The following is a 17,151-nucleotide window of genomic DNA, read 5'->3' as shown; positions in this document are numbered from 1 at the left end:
TCTATTTAACAAACAAGGGAACTTGGGTCTCCCTTGTGGCACAGGGGTTAAGATGCAACCTATGAAGCTATCCACAGCCACTGTAGCACAAGTTCGATCCCCGGCCAGGGAGCTACCCATATGGTGCAGCAGACCTCTCCTGTCTCACCCGCTGCTCCCCTCAGCAGTGTATTTCAATCTGCCTGTTCTGTTCCCCACTCTGTCTCTGGTGAATTCTCTCATCCCCCCATACCTCTTGTACCCCAGTTCTTGTATGCATAAATAAATCTTAAAAAAAAAAAAAGAAAGAAGAGAACTAGTCTTATTTTCAAGGTAATGGCAATCTTCAAAGGAGATGAGCCCTAAAACACTATAGAGTAGTCAGTCATTTCAAATTATTTCCCTGGGAAGAGAGATAAAAAAAAAAAAATAAACCACTGACTCCCAACTTAAGATCTTTTCCTTCAATAATATAAGAAATCCAGGGCCTCCCCGGTGGCGCAGCAGTTGAGCGCTGGTTTGCGAAGCTGCCCGTGGCCTCTGGGGCACTGGGTCACCGGTTCGATCCCCAGCTGCTCCCCGGCCACTGGAGGAGGGTCCCACATGGCGCGCAGACCTCTCCTGCCGCCCGCTGCTCCCCTCAGCAGTGTACTTCGGTCCTTCTGCCTGCTCTGCTCCCCGCTCTGGCTCTGGTGAATTCTCTCAACCCTCCCGCGCTTCTGACTATACCCAGTGCATGTATAAACAAACAAACAAATAAATAAATAACCATGCCTCTATAAAAAAAAAAAATAATATAAGAAATCCAGCCTCTGAAGCCTCTTCACTCCTACCTAGATCTGGCAGGGAGGACTTGAGGCCATGCAGCTGCTGTCCCTCACCCCCTTTCTGCCAGGAGAAACGTACATGCAGGTGAAATACCTGATTCTGTTCATTTCACCCCCATTTCCACGTGTCCATCCATGCATGCCTGCCCTTACTCCCACACAACTCCCAGGGCTTTGGGTACACACAGGGCCTCACAGTTTACAGGTGGCTTGAATCACTTTGAGGCTAGTTTTTCTGTTGGGTGCTTGACAAAGGTCACAGCTTCTTGGTGCTTCGGGATTTTCACACCTGTGTGAATATCCAAGCCAAGGAGACAAGGTCCCCTGTGGCCAAGTTTCCTAATGTACCCCGTGCATATGGACAGTCTCCAAGCTCTGCTATAGAAGCATCCACCACACTTACTCCTATCTGCAGGGCCATCAAGGTGTTGGCCAAGTCCTGACCATAAACGGCATGGCATTGGACAGACAGGGCAGTCACCAGCACCTCCTGCATGACAGCAGACAGCAGGTCCTTCATGGCACCAGGGATGCCCACACTAATGGTGTCCCCAGAGAGGTTTCATAGCAGCCCCCTGAATACATCTTCTTAGAGCCCTCAGCTACTTTAGCTGGGAAGATCTTCCCTTCACAGAGCTATCCTTGCACCCAGGAGACGCACCCCATACAGGGATACTGGCTGCCTGAGCTGCCTTCAATACTTTGTCAAACCACTACAAACTCTCATCCAAAGAACAGTTGATGTTCTCGGTGAAGAACTCTGATGCAGCTCCAAAGATGGTCACTTCTTTGGCTTCAGCAGCAACTGTTCCCTGAAAGCCTTTGAAAATTTGGGGTCAGGACTTGGTAGTTGATGCCAGGAAACTTCTGGATGCCCTTCAAGACTTCAGTGTTGCCAGCCATCTGAGGAACCCACTTGGGAGACACGAAGCTGTGGCTTCTAAAATAGGAGTCCTGCTCTGGAAAGCATGTCTATCATCAGCTTGATATTCACTGTAGTAGGTACGATATTTTTACATTGTAGTCCATCTTGGGGAGCAACTTCCACAATTTTCACCTGATTTGGGAAAGTACCCACAGATGAGGTGTTGACAGCTAGAGGGAAACCAAGCCCACCAGTTTCCCCATGGCAATTTAGTAAAGTCAGATCTTTTCTTTTCTTTTTTTTTTAAAGATTCATTTTTATTTTTGCACAGAAGAACTGGGGTGCAGGCCAGAGGCGTGGCGGTGAGAGGATTCACCAGAGACAGAGTGGGGAGCAGAATAGGCAGATCGACTGAAATGCACTGCAGAGGGGAGCAGCGGGTGAGACAGGAGAGGTCTGCTGCGCCATGTGGGTCAGCTCCCTGGCTGGGGATCAAACTCAGGCCACAGTGGCTGGTAACAGCTTGACAGTACTGAGACTTTACCCCTGCGCCACCAGGGAGGCCCAGATCTTTTCTTTTAACCAACCTCTGAGAACTGCTTTCCATCCCTCCCAACATATATAATACTATTTAAATTTTGCTCCCACCCTTAGACAGGTTCTATCTTGACCTATTTAGTTAGTGATTTTAACTTCATTATTATTAGCAACCAACTCTCTAATAAGTGCATATGAACAAGGAACATCTGAAAACTGTTACTGAAGATATATGTTCCCCCCTTCACCCACCATATCTGACTTTAGGAACACAAGTTTTTCTTTTGTAGTTAATTCTCTCCCTCTACCACAAACCAACAAGCAAATCACAAAACTCTAGTGCACACCTATTCCATCAAAATTAATGGAATAAAAATTCTTCCAAAGCAGAGTCTGCCATGATGCTGAGATTCGAAGGTGGGAAGACAGCACATAATACACAAGTGACAGATACAGAGACTAATGAAGACTATTCTTCCAAAACTTACTAGGCGCAATTTCTTATTAAATATACCATAAGAAAATAACATAGACTAGTTTTAATTTTGCCTGTCTTCTTGCTGGTCCACATATTAGATAATTACTGTGAATGCATATAGAATTGATGGCAAAATTTTGGTATTGCTGATTTTCAATCTGCTAGCTAACATAAGCACTGTAGGGACAGCCCAGGGAATCTCATCACTTGTAATTCTTCATACTGAGAATCAGTCAGACAGTTGTAAGTGCATCTTTCTATTCATCCCCCACAAGTCACTGTCCCATTTCTTTGTTCTCATGAATAACCAAACTACTTTTTTTAATATTAATTTTTTTAATTTTTTACATCATTGTTCATTTTTAAACAATATTTGCTTCCCCCCACAACCAAACTACTTTTTCTGCACCTCTTTCTATTATCAATTAATCAAACAATACAAGTTTGAAATACTACACTCAGCAAATATAAATTTTTTTAAAGATTTATTTTTTATTTTTACAAGAACTGGGGTACGGGCGAGATGTGCGGGAGGGTAAGAGGATTCACCAGAGAAAGAGCGGGGAACAGAACAGGCAGACTGACAAAATACACTGCTGAGGGGAGCAGCTGGCTAGACAAGAGAAGTCCGCCTCGCCATGTGGGACCCTTGCTGGCCGGCCAGGACCGAACCGGTGTTGTGGAGGCTGCGGACAGTTTCACAGAGCCGCGCTCAACTGCCTGCGCCACCAGGGGAGGCCCTCTTTTTTTTTTTTTAAGTTTTTTTTTTTTTTTTTTTTTAATTTATACAAGAACCAGGGTACAGGCCAGAGTGTGGGAGGGTGAGAAGATTCACCAGAGACAGAGCGGGGAAAAGAACAGGCAGACTGAAACTGAAATACACTGCTGAGGGGAGCAGTGGGCGAGACAGAAGAGGTCTGCCACATCATGTGGGTATCTCCCTGGCCAGCCGGGATCAAACCCGCACTGCAGAGACTGCGGACAGCTTCACAGCACTGCGCTCAACCACCTGCGCGACCAGGGAGGCCCAATTATAAATTCTTTACTAAGATACCATATTTGTTTTACTCTCAATGTGTATATGTATATACACATACATTTCTTTAACTGAACATGTGAGAGCTGCATGCCATGACTCAGCACTTCACGCTAATAACTTCAGTATGTTTCTTATAATAAGGGCCTTCTTACATCACATTTTTTTAAACTTTATTAAAATGCCGTGTTTATTTCACATTAGTATAGTTTTGTCTCCCCACCATTTCCATTTGTCTGACCACTATTATATCCTATCATAACATTCCATACATACCTAAAACCAAGCAAAGGGTGTAGTCCCATCTTTAAAAACTAAACAGGCATTTCGGACAACACATTCTTGGCAATGGAACCTGGACAACATGTATCAGACATGGAAAGTTCTCACTCTGCATTATAAAAAGGACAATCAGATATCAACTATTAAAGAAATTAAATAAGGTGGAAATTTTTAACAAACTGTTTAAATGATTTCCTTAAAGAGGCTTTCTCCACTGCCAGAGATCCTGAATAGCCTCCTGATCAGTCACAAACTCTTGCCTCAAAGTGTATTCAGAAATGCTTACCAGCTATCTCCACCTCACTTACTTTCTCCTTAAGCCAGTTTCTTCTCTTATGTTTCCTAGTTCAGAGTTAGTGCCACTGCCATTCATTTGCTCTTACAGTCAGCCATGAAACTACTTCCCAAAGACGACAGGTTGGTAAACTAATTTTCATCTGTACCAAAGATTCTCTACTTATCCACACTCTACCCCGATGTCGCTGAACTCTTTCTCAACCTAGGCCTATAAGACTTCAACAAAAACACTAATATAGTTTCTAACAGCTTCTTAAAGTGTCTACTGGAGAAAATTTCATGGCTGCTTATTCCAGTCAACACCTGAAAAAAGGATCTCTGTCTCTCAGGCTCTGTGGGTGCTTAACTTCAATAAATACCAGAGGGGTATTACATGGATCACTCCACTCTACACATTTTATAATCTTTCCCTTCTCTGACTCTACTGAGCCCCCACTCAACAACTTCCAATTGGAACAGTATATTATTGATTAAAATCTGTCCTTATTGAGGCCTCCATGGTGGCACAAGGGGTTAAGTCTCAGCACTATGAAGCTATCCACAGCCACTGCAGCATAAGTTCGATCCCCAGCCAGAGAGTTACCCACATGGTGCAAGCAGACCTCTCCTGTCTCACCCGCTGCTCCCCTCAGCAATGTATTTCAATCAATCTGCCTGTTCTGCTCCCCACTCTGTCTCTGGTGAATCCTCTCACCCTCCCGCACCTCTGGTCTACACCCCAACTCTTGTATGCATAAATAAATCTTTAAAAAAAAAAAAAGTTTATCCTTACTTCTTTAACCAATGCCCAGTTTTGTTTTGTTAGTTTTTTTGTGTGTGTGAATTTTTTTCTCTCAGTTTTGCATAGAACTGGGGTGTAGGCCAGAGGTGCAGGGGATGAGAGGACTCACCCGAAACAGAGTGGGGAGCAGAACAGGTAGATTTACTGAAGTATACTGCAAAGGGGAGCAGCAGGTGAGACAGGAGAGGTCTGCCATGCCATATGTGGGTTTGCTGGGAACTGAACTCAGGCATAGTGGTAATAGCGCTGAGATTTAACCGCGATGCCACCAGGAGGCCCCAGTTAGTGCCCAGTTTTATCTTTGACATCAGTTACCCCAAATTGGTTCCTATGACAACCTCCAATAACAGTTTTAACTCAAAATCTTACATCTCACCTTTAGAACATTCAAGCTTTGTGTCTACAGCACATATATGCTCTCAGATCGTCCATCCAAGATTTTAAACTCAATTTTCCAAAAGATCTGAAGTGGCTTATGATAAATTTAACAAAACAGAAATACAAAAACAAAAATTTGGAATAAAATAATTGGAATAGAATATAGAAAATGGGGAATGGGGAATACAGATAAGCAGAACCCAAAGAAATTATATTTGATTAAGACTGAGTTGCATTTTTGAAATGTCAGCTACCTGGCAGCTAAAATAAAGTAATGTAAGTACTTAAATCATTTTTATCTATGAAGAGAACACTCAAGTACACTTGGAAAGCCAAGCATTTCTGAAACTTACCTTCAAGAATGAATAAATGGCTATGATTTTAGAGTCCACCCTTTAGGCTTTGATTCTAGAACCAGAAAGGGTGGCAGCAGTAGATATCTCCCATATCTTCATTCAAAATAAAATCAATAAGGGAGGAATAAAAATCTAAGAGAATACCACTCTGTTTGTTCCATATAACTTGTTACTTGGGGCCTCCTTGGTGGCTCAAGGGGTTGAGACGCAGCACTATGAAGCTATCCGCAGCAACTGCAGCAGGAGTTCAATCCCTAGGCAGGGAGGTGATCCACATGGTGCAGCAGACCTCTCCTGACTCACCCGCTGCTCCCCTCAGCAGTGTATTTCAGTACATCTGCCTGTTCTGCTCCCCACTCTGTCTCTAGTGGATCCTCTCACCCACAGCATCTCTGGCCTGCACCCCAGCTCTTGTGTGTATAAATAAATAAATCCTAAAAAAAAATAACCTGACACTTTATCCACAGGCTGAATCAGAAGAGACTTAGATTATTAGTCTGTATAGTCCCTGTGATACTCTGAATTACTCCTCACTCCCCTGACCTATACCTGTATCTGTCTGAACACTACCAATGATAAGAAACATTACTCCAAAAACTGCCTATTTCATTTCACACAGTTCCAGGAATTAGGTTTTCAACATTCTGAATGAGACCTATACCCGTGTACGGGGAAAATTTACACCAGTCCCTGAAGCAATATCCTTTCAAGTATTTAAAGACTGTTTTCACTTACATTTTTCTTCTATCCCTAACATTTTTTGTTGCTATTGTTAGACTTGCTAGATCTTATTTTCAAGAGAAAATTAGAAATACAGATTTTATATTATCAATTGTTCAGTTGTTCAAAAATACTGTTTTTTTTTTTTTTTTGCATAGAAGAATTGGGGTATATGCCAATTCTTGGGGTATAGGTCAGTGGTGCGGGTGTATGAGAGGATTCACCAGAGACAGAGTGGGGAACAGGCAGATGTAGTGAAATAGATTGCGAGGGGGCCTCCCCGGTGGCGCAGCGGTTGAGCGCTGGGTTGCGAAGCTGCCCGCGGCCACTGCGGTGCCGGTTCGATCCCCGGCTGCTCCCCGGCCACTGGAGGAGGGTCCCACATGGCGCGCAGACCTCTCCTGCCGCCCGCTGCTCCCCTCAGCAGTGTACTTCGGTCCTTCTGCCTGCTCTGCTCCCTGCTCTGGCTCTGGTGAATTCTCTCACCCTCCCGCGCTTCTGACTGTACCCAGTGCATGTATAAACCAAACAAACAAACAAACAAATAAATAAGACATGCCTCTAGAAAATTAAAAAAAAAAAAAAAAAGAAATAGATTGCGAGGGGAGCAGTGGGTGAGATAGGAGAGGTCTGCTGTGCCAAGTGGGTTAGCTCCCTGGCCGGGGATCAAACTCAGGTCACAGCGGTGACAGCACTGAGACTTAACCCCTAGGTGATCAGGGAGGCCCTGAAGTCCACGTTCTTTCCATTTCATATACTTTACAGCATTTACTAGCCACAAGGGGATTCCTTTATTATTTCTGGAAGGGGTAGAGTCTATGTTTCTTTTTGGGTTCTACTACCCTAACCATTTCCTGACTCAATCCCTCTTCTTGTCAGAAACAGATAACACAAACATCAGGTGATATGATGCAAACAGAAACTTTAGGTACTGGCAGGCAGGTAGGTAGTCACTTGACAGAAATTTGCCACTTCAAAGGAAAAACAAAAACAGCCATTTGAATTAATTATTTGCTTTTGCATTTGAAGGTCCCTCCCCCACTTCATATATATGTGGATATGTGTGTCTGTGTGTGTAGGAGGGAGTAATTGGTGGTGGTAGCAGCTGTGTTAATGATAGAAAGCAAACAGGATGAGGTGAAATAAATGCTATATAAGTCTGGTATAGGGCTTGCGAATCTTTTTTAAAAGCTCTACATTATGTGAATATACAGAATATCTTCACGGGTTTGTATTAGAAAGAAATATCTAGGCTGAGAGAGGCAGCTGTGCTGGATGGAACACCAACAGGCACAGTGAAAACAGTGTGGTGCCAGTGAAAGGAGCTACCAAGTCAGATGATCTGATTTCTGGTCTTGCAACTTGATTGTATAACCATGGCATCACTTACTGCTATCTCAATTTTCCTAACCTTACCTTGTTTACCTAAAAGTTAGGGAAGATCAAATGAGAATATATATGAAAGTACTTTATAAATAGTAAAATGCTGTCCTAGAAAGGTAGGATTAGGTGTAGTAATGGCTTTTCAAACTTCTGAAATTCCTCTCAGAGTTTCATGACCAGGAAGTACTATAAACAAGAAAATAGTATGGAACAGGTCTGACAGCATGAGGCTCGCAGGGTGTTACTGGCAAGCCTGTCAGAACTATCAGTCACCAAGACAATGGGAGAGACTGCTCTACTGAACAAGTGGGTCAGTCCATAATGGGGCCATAAGATTGCTCATACTCAAGCAGATCCTCACAGAACTGGACCGAACAGAGATCACTGTAGGAAACACAAGTTGAATCTATACGCTAGATGGTTTGACTAGACATCCATGCAGGGAAAATTCTTTGATATACATGACTCAGGGTCTAAATGAAGTATGGTACATTGAGGTACTGAATCAGCTAGATGATTGACAGCGCCAGTTCTCTAATTCTAATTCTCTCCTAGGATTTACTAGTCCTCTTGGCCCTTGAGTCTATATGTAAATACAATTCCCACACCTAGGGAAGGGGTGGTGAGAGACACAGGCAAGGACTAGGATAGCTACAGACTAGTTTTTCCAAAAGGAAATTTCCTACTATCCATTATAGATTGTGCAGAATCTCACCTTCCTAGGGTGCTACTACTAATAGATACAAGGAACTAAAATGAATCACTTAGAGTAGGGAAACCAAAGAGCTCAAGTTCTATTTAAGTCAATTCCCAAATACTCACTGAATATCGCCTTAGAATTCACACAGTTCAAATATCATGGGGTTGGGGGAATATACATACATACATATATACATACATATATCAAAAAATTTTAATACATTTTATTTGTGTAGAGGAATTGGGGTGTCGGCCAGAGGTGCGGGGAATGAGACGATTCATCAGAGACAGAATGGGGAGCAGAACTGGTGGATTTACTGAAATACACTGTTAAGGGGAGCAGTGAGTGAGACAGGAGAGGTCCGCTGCGCCATATGTGGGTCAGCTCCCTGGCCAAGGATCTAACTCAGGCCATAGCAGTGATAAAGCTGAGACTTAACCCTTAGGCCACCAGGGAGGCCCCTGTATTTCAAATGTTGATCTCCACATTGAATCGAATAGACTAGTGGTTTATTATTCACTGTTTAATATGTGGTGCTAGGTACTCTGTAAAATTTCTACCTCATGGCATCAAGAATATGAAAGATAATGAATAAGTGTACAATAAGTTCAGAGGATGTGAGTGAGAGCTCTCTTACTGAACAGAAGTTCCATCTCTGAAGGCTAGATGGATTATGTTTCTGAAGATACTAGACTTGGGGAGGGAGAACAGTTCATCAGGAGCAAAGATTAGGAGATCAGCAAGCCCCAGGTTGGTTTGGGGAACAACACCAGCTGGTTAGACAGGTATAGAAAAAAAAGGAAAAAAAGAAAAAGGAAAAAAAAAAGAGGTCCACATAGCAAAATACCACAACAAGCTGCTGGCTACTTGGATTCGATTGTGCAGCACTATTCCTGATATTCCCCACTGTTTGGACAGGGAAGATTCTACATTTTCTGTAGGATGTATTACATAGTTCTTCTGACTAGCTCGTCGTTTTAACTTACAATAATATGGGAAGGCACTTTTCCAACAGCCTTTCTGACAAATTAATAACAGGAATTTCTCTGACCTGTATATATTAATCCAACAAGGAGCTAATTGGGGACACAATCTTTTGAGGTCTCATGCGTGATGGGACTAGGACGATATAGAGAAGTGCCAGACTGCCAGAAGAGAAGACATCCAGTGTCGCCACTCAAACCCTATCAACTCCTTCCAAGATGATGTAACGGGAAAGACCACACTCTGGGAGTTAGGTAGGCTGGGTTCCAAACCCAACCAGGAACAAATTATTCACTTACTTTGAATCTCTACTTCCATCATTTATAAAATAAGGATAACATACTCTATAGCCCTGCAGGATTAGCAAGGTAAAGCGTTTAAGACCTAAATGCTTCCTAGCTACTACTCTGAAAGACCTCAGTTCCCTCTGTGGGTAATTTCCAGGAAGTTAGGGTAAAAGAAGACAGCTATATTTTCTTGCTCTCTATTAACAGGTGGTTTCTCCTTTTCCTTTCTCCTAGCACACGAGCACCTTTCTCTTAATCTTTTCCCTTCTATTCCATCTGTATTCACTCCAAACTAGAATAAAAGAACAAATGAGTCAACACTTTAAAAAAGTTTTCCCTACCATTTACCTCACCCCAAGACGAGCAATTCCAGTCATGTCTCATTAGATAATTACTTACTATCTTTTCAGAAGATTTAAATGATCATGACTCCATATCCAATACCCAAAGGGTTCCCTTCCACTCATGCCCCATAAGCATTTCAAATGTTTTAAAATAAAAAAAAATTAAATTCATCACTATCACCCCAGACTTGCTAGAATGGCTATTATAAAAATGAAATAACAAGTACTGGTGAGGATGTGGGAAAAAAAGGAACCCTTGTGCACCTCTGCCAGAGATGTAAATTGGTGCAGTCACCATGGAAAGCAGTATGGAGTTTCTTCAAAAATTTAAAAATAGAACTACCATATGATCCAGAAATTTCACTTCTGGGTATTTATCCCCAGAAAATGAAACACTGACTTGAAAAGATACACATCCCATGTTCATTACAACATTATTTACAATAGCCAGGGCATGCAAATAACCTAGGTCCCAAGTGTCTGTTGATGGATGATGAATGGATGAAGAAAATGTGCATGTGTGCCACAGTGCAATGTTCTCAATCACAAATGGCAAGCAGGAAATCTTACCTTTTGTGACAATATGGATGGATTTTGAGGGCATTAACCTAAGTGAAATAAGTCAAAGAGAGAAAGACAAATATCATATGATCTCACTTACATGTGGAATCTTAAAAAAAAAAGGAAGGGGCATCCCTGGTGGCGCAGGGGTTAAAGACAGTGCTATCAAGCTATTGCTAGCCACTGCAGCACGAGTTCGACCCCTGGCCTGCCAGGAAGCTACCCACGTGGAGCAGCAGACCTATCCTCTCTCGCCCGCTGCTCCCCTCAGCAGTGTATTTCATTCAGTCTGCCTGTTCTGTTCCCTACTCTGTCTCTGGTGAATCCTCTCACCCCCCACATCTCTGGCCTGTAACCCAGCTCTTGTATGCATAAATAAATAAATCTTTGGGGCTTCCTCAGTGGCACAGCGGTTGAGCGCTGGGCTGCGAAGCTACCCGCAGCCTTTCCAACGCCGGTTCGATCCCTGGCTGCCGAGGGAGGGGGGGTGCGGCAGCGAGGGTCCCACATGGCGCACAGACCTCTCCTGCCACCCGCTGCTCCCCTCAGCAGTGTATTTCGTCAGTCTGCCTGTTCTGCTCTCCGCTCTGGCTCTAGTGAATTCTCTCACCCTCCCGCGCTTCTGACTGTACCCAGTGCTTGTATAAATAAATAAATCTTCTTTAAAAATAAATAAATCTTTTAAAAATTATTAATATTTCACTATACAGGGCTTTTTTCCAAGGCTGCTGGAGGTATAAGCCAAGTTACATGTACGATGATGCCTTCTAAAATCTACACTATTACATTTCTGACATATGTGGCATAAATGGTTTCTTACAGGGCATGCATTGTCAATGTCAATGCATTGTCAATACTGCCGCCAAAATGGGAAAACTGGTCACAGGGTCAAGGAGGGACTTAGATATCACAATTATATGTGACCCCCCCAAAGCTCAATCTTCTCTATAAAGTCTTATTCCTTATTATTTTTTCTCATTGTTTTCTCAACCATCACATGAGTAACAGTGATACTGACTTCATGGAAAATAAACAAAACGTAAGCTAGATTTGTGCTACAACACTATGGCGAAGAAATGACTATAACTGGGAACTTGCTCTTGACTAGCTGTTGGACCTTAAATCATAAGACAAGAGGTGATAGGCACACGCCTGTTGTCCCTTGTGAATGTTATGTTTGATCCCTTGTGTTTTTGTGTGTGACATGGGCTATGGTTAATTAAATAAAAAGTTTACATTTTATTAAGTTTACAATTAAAATTTGTCATGATTAATGATGACAAATGCTTAAGAAAGAAAAACGCCAACAATATCTGAATATCTAGCAGCTAGCTGTTTTCTCCTATCAAGCAAAAGTTGAAAAGTTCACTAAAAATCATTTTAAGAAACTGACTTTTTCGGGCCTCCCCGGTGGCGCAGCGGTTGAGCGCTGGGTTGCGAAGCTGCCCGCGGCCTCTGCGGCGCCAGTTCGATCCCCGGCTGCTCCCCGGCCACCGGAGGAGGGTCCCACATGGTGAGCAGACCTCTCCTGCCGCCCGCTGCTCCCCTCAGCAGTGTACTTCAGTCCTTCTGCCTGCTCTGTTCCCTGCTCTGGCTCTGGTGAATTCTCTCACCCTCCCGCGCTTCTGACTGTACCCAGTGCATGTATAAACCAAACAAACAAACAAATAATAAATAAATAAATAAATAAGACATGCCTCTAGAAAAATTAAAAAAAAAAAAAAAAAAAAAGAAACTGACTTTTTCTATCATACCGTTGCTGGGAAAGTTTTACATTATTTCTGACTATATTGCATATGTATTTATAAATACTTATTTGCATATGCAACTTAATACATTATAATTTACATAAGTAAATGAATTATATTAAAATTTGCAAAGCAAATATAGCTATAAAACTTAGTTAAGTGCAAATAGCTTTTTTTAAAATTTTTTTTAAAGATTTATTTATACAAGCACTGGGTACAATCAGAGGTGCGGGAGGGTGAGAGAATTTACCAGAGCCAGAGTGGAAAGTAGTACAGGCAGAGTGACGAAGTACACTGCCGAGGGGAGCAGCGGGCGGCAGAAGAGGTCTGTGTGCCATGTGGGACCCTCGCCCGGGGGCCGGGGTTCGAACCAGCGCTGTAAAGGCAGCTTTGCAACCCAGTGCTCAACGGCTGCGCCACCGGGGAGGCCTGCAAATAGCTTTTAAATATAACTTTCAATTTAAAAATTAGGGTCTGCACTGGCAAGATGCAGTTCTCCTGCACACTTATGACAATACAAGCCGTCCCTTTTTCTCCTTTTCCTGATAAACCTGTCTTTTAAAATGTGTAAAAAAAAGAGTAAGGTTTGCACATATTAAAAAACCGAGCAACAACAAATGTTGGCTAGGATGTGGAGAAAAAGGAACTCTCCCGCACTGCTGGTGGGAGTGCAAACTGGTCCAACCGCTATGGAAAGCTGTGTAGAGATTCCTCAACCTACTAAAGATAGAGCTTCCATATGATCCCGCAATTCCACTCCTAGGTATTTACCCAAAGGACACAGAAACATTAATTCCAAAGGGAACCTGCACCCCTATGTTTAGAGCAGCACTATTTACAATAGCTAAGCTTTGAAAACAACCCAAATGCCCAAAAATAGATGACTGGATCAAGAAGATGTGGTACATAGACACAATGGAATATTACTCAGCAATCAAAACAGATAAACTCATGCAATTTGCAGCAACATGGATGGAGCTGGAAGGGATCATGCTCAGCGAAATAAGCCAGAAAGAAAAACACCGTATGGTATTTTTCCCCCCACATCCAATCACTAAAAATGGCTGACTTTATTTCCTAATTATTTCTGGACCTCGTTTTTCTCCATTCCTGCTGCCATTGCCCTAATTCAGGTCTTCACGATCTCTTGCCTGGATTTTATAAGATTCCCATTAACCTGTTCTCTTCTCTACCCCAAACATTCTCCATTTGCCTCTCTTCTCTCATTTCTTAGTGCACTCCAATTTGCACCCATGTCATCAAAATAGTTTTTGTAAAAGTAACTGATCAAGTACATAATGTTAAATTCAATATATTTTATATGCACAATCTCTTGTGCACTTTATTCCAAGTATATAATGCTGCCATGATCATGTCAAGATAAGCATGTTGAAGAATGCTTATCTTCAGCCCTTTAAAATGTTTGAAAAAATACATAGAATTTAGAAAAATTAATACAAAATGCTCAAGACCTCTAGTAAAACAAATATCCTGGCTTTGATTGATGTTTTTAGATTTTAAAAAGTTAACCTGTAATGTTTACAAATCCATCCATTAATATTAATCCATTAACATCTCATGAAAATCTGGATTTCCAACTTCAAGGGATAAGGGGATTGTGGAATCAGGATGGAAAATTATGCAGAAGGTGATACTAGACCCCCATGGCATTGGGGTTCACCACTGAACTTTAAGAACTTAGAACCATATCCTAACACACAATAGACACTCAATAAATCTTTGCTGAAATTAAGAACTGCTGCCTCCCCTAAAAGTACTGACAAGTACTCATAGTATGTTTCTGCCTTCTTAAAGACAACTGATTAATCTTTATATTTAGCATAGGCCCATACCCAGTAAGCATTTTATTTGTTCAGTAAGTGACTAATACTAATTTGTTATTATTTACTGAATACTCACTGTGTGCTAAATACCATGCTAAAATGCTTTACATGCATTGGCTCAATTAATCCCAACAATCTTATGAGGTAGACACTGTCATCCCTATTTTAGAGACGAGGAAAATGAGCCTCAGTATAAGTAACTGATTGAAGAACTACTATTAAAGAATGAAATAACACAAAATTTCCCTAGGAAAAGAAGGGTGGGGAAAGGATTGCTTCTGTCACTTTCTCTTTCAGGAGTGCTAAAGTACAAGGAAAGCAGTCTGAGTAGACTATGGGATGTGAGTAGACTGTGGGATGTACCTTAATGGAATAAAATTAGTAAAGTCAATAGGAAAGCCTTGAATGTCACACCCTAGGGTTATAATTTTATCCTGTGAACAGCAAGGAGTTAACTAAGGAGTAGATTCTAAACTAAGATCAGATGGGTATTTGACTACAGCAGAAATGGTACTGGTAGGGGAGAGATGGGGAAGGCTTCTGAGTAACACTTACACAATTTACAGTATTTTTTGACATAAAGATTTTTAACGGTCTCCCTGGTAGCACATGGGATTAAGTCACAGCACTATGAAGCAATCCACAGCCACCCACACAAGTTCAATCCCCAGTCAGGGAGGTGACCCACATGGCGCAGCAGACTTCTCCTGTGTCGCCCACCACTCTCCTCAGCAGTGTATTTCAGTACATCTGCCTGTTCTGCTCCCCATTGTCTCCGCTGAATCCTCTCACCCTAAGCACCTCTGGTCCGTACCCCAGTTCTTGTATGCATAAATAAATCTTTTTTAAAAAATTGCCAATATAGAAAGGCAAGAAAAGATCAAGGAACCGAAGAAGAATGAGGGTCCGTGCCCTAGAGTATGGGCCAATGACACCACCGTTAACAGAACGCAGGAGAAGCAGGTCAGGAAGAGGCAATAAGGCAATGATGCTTGAGGGACACTCAGGTGGTGGTTGATGGTTTAGGGCTTTCTCTGAAAGCACTGTGGGGTGGACGGGGCAAGGATGGAGGGAAACTAAAAAGAAGAGATGGGCTAAATGCCTGACTAGGAAGAGTGATAAATTAGAAAGGTATTGTTACTTGTATCTAAAAGCCAACTCCAGTGGCCTTCAGTAGTCCAGAGAGAGAGCAGTTCCAAGTTGGCTAATTCAGTGGCTCAAGACCATCCACGAAGAGATCAGGTTCTTTCCATCTTCTCTACCCTCACCCGCAGAACCGCCTGCTCTTATTTATAAATTCTGTCTCATGATCCCAACATCGCAAATGGTGATTTCGAGGCCACACAAGGACTCTCTCCTTTCTAGGGGCCAAACATATCCTCAAAGGCCCATATTTTGGTTGGAACCATACTTCCTCTACTTACTAGCTATGATTTTGTGAAAGTTATTGAACCGCTCTGTACTACAGTTTCCTCAACAGAGCCTGAGAATCTGAAAATTAAATGAGTTGCTATTATGGTACTAAGCGAGTGCCTAGCCCAAGCAAATTTTGCATACTTGTTGGCTGTCACACTTTAGTGATACCTGGCTTAAAATATAAGCTGTTAAAAATAACAAAACAAAACCTGACAAATCCCTTTTAAAAAAGACTTTTCCAGAAGTGCCCCAGGTTTCCCTTCACATCTAATTAGCCAGAACTGCATCACATGCCTATGCCTAAATCAATCACTACTCAGAGAGACAAAATTAAGAGTGGCTTAAAGTTTACATTAATCAAAACTTTTGGGCAGACAGGACAGACATGACTCAGATTCCTGGTTAGCAAGGAATGGCGATAAAACACTGTCTACCAGGACTTAGTTTTGAGGGGTTGTAGTTCTGCTGAGGGTCAAAATAAGCAACTTTCAGAACTGTAAGCATCTTCCCCTAATCCCCCTGAAACAGGGCACTTTAATGGCAGTAAAATCACTCCAAAGATCTGATGAGGTTTGGTACAGGAGACGTCATCTATTATATATTCAGAACTCAAGGTAAATACACCTTAAGGTGTGAACGCAGGCTGTGTTAGTGTCCCCAGCATCCAAAGGGCCTAGTTTTGAAGTAGTCACCTTCAAAGCTTTTAAAAATTGGAAAGAATTAGAATCATTAGACAAATGAGTAAGTCTCCATTTGTAAATGGAGATAACCCAAACTAACTTGGCTCGAATGTTAAAATTAAATGTACCCTTCCACTAGTTTGTCAAGTTATAAAGATGAGCAAAAATAAATTAACAGGGGCCTCCCTGGTGGCACAGGGGTTAAAATCTCAATGCTATCAAGCTATCGACAGCCAGCCACTGTGGCATGAGTTCAATTCCCAGCCAGGGAGCTGACCCACATGGTGCGGCAGATCTCTCCTGTCTTGCCCGCTGCTCCCCTTCAGCAGTGTATTTCAGTAGATCCGCCTGCTCTGCTCCCCACTCCGTCTCTGGCGAATCCTCTCATCCCATCCTGCACCTCTGGCCTGCACTCCATTCTTGTATGCATAAATAAATAAAAAATAAATCCTTTTTAAAAATTAACAAACAAAAACCAAAACCAAACTCTAATAGCTGGAACCTCTGAGCCCAAAGAAAAGGTGGGACAGGGCAGAGGTACCTGAAATGGAGCTGGACAGAAAAGGTGAGAGTGCTTGACTTGACTAAAAGTACCCTTCAGGATCCTGGTGAGGTTTTGTTGCTCCACCAAAGCATGTTCATCTCAAAGTCTACCAGAAATGGACTAA

General features: G+C 42.3%; 1 protein-coding gene and 1 pseudogene across 2 annotated transcripts in view; both read right to left on the bottom strand.

Annotated features, from left to right (window-relative positions):
* Window positions 1–17,151, bottom strand: part of KPNA6 (karyopherin subunit alpha 6) — a gene marked incomplete at its 3' end in the record, with an annotated part of 41,739 nt that overhangs the window by 22,528 nt on the left and 2,060 nt on the right. The window lies entirely within an intron of this gene.
* Window positions 999–2,225, bottom strand: LOC311176950 (hydroxymethylglutaryl-CoA lyase, mitochondrial-like; annotated as a pseudogene). Its single transcript has one exon. The product of its transcript is annotated as a hydroxymethylglutaryl-CoA lyase, mitochondrial-like (transcript).

This window comes from Talpa europaea (genome assembly GCF_964194135.1).
Source record: "Talpa europaea genome assembly, chromosome: 9".
NCBI classification, from domain to species: Eukaryota; Metazoa; Chordata; class Mammalia; order Eulipotyphla; family Talpidae; genus Talpa; species Talpa europaea.
The sequence above is the reverse complement of the archived record's forward strand: the minus strand, read 5'-3'. Positions and strand labels throughout refer to the sequence as shown.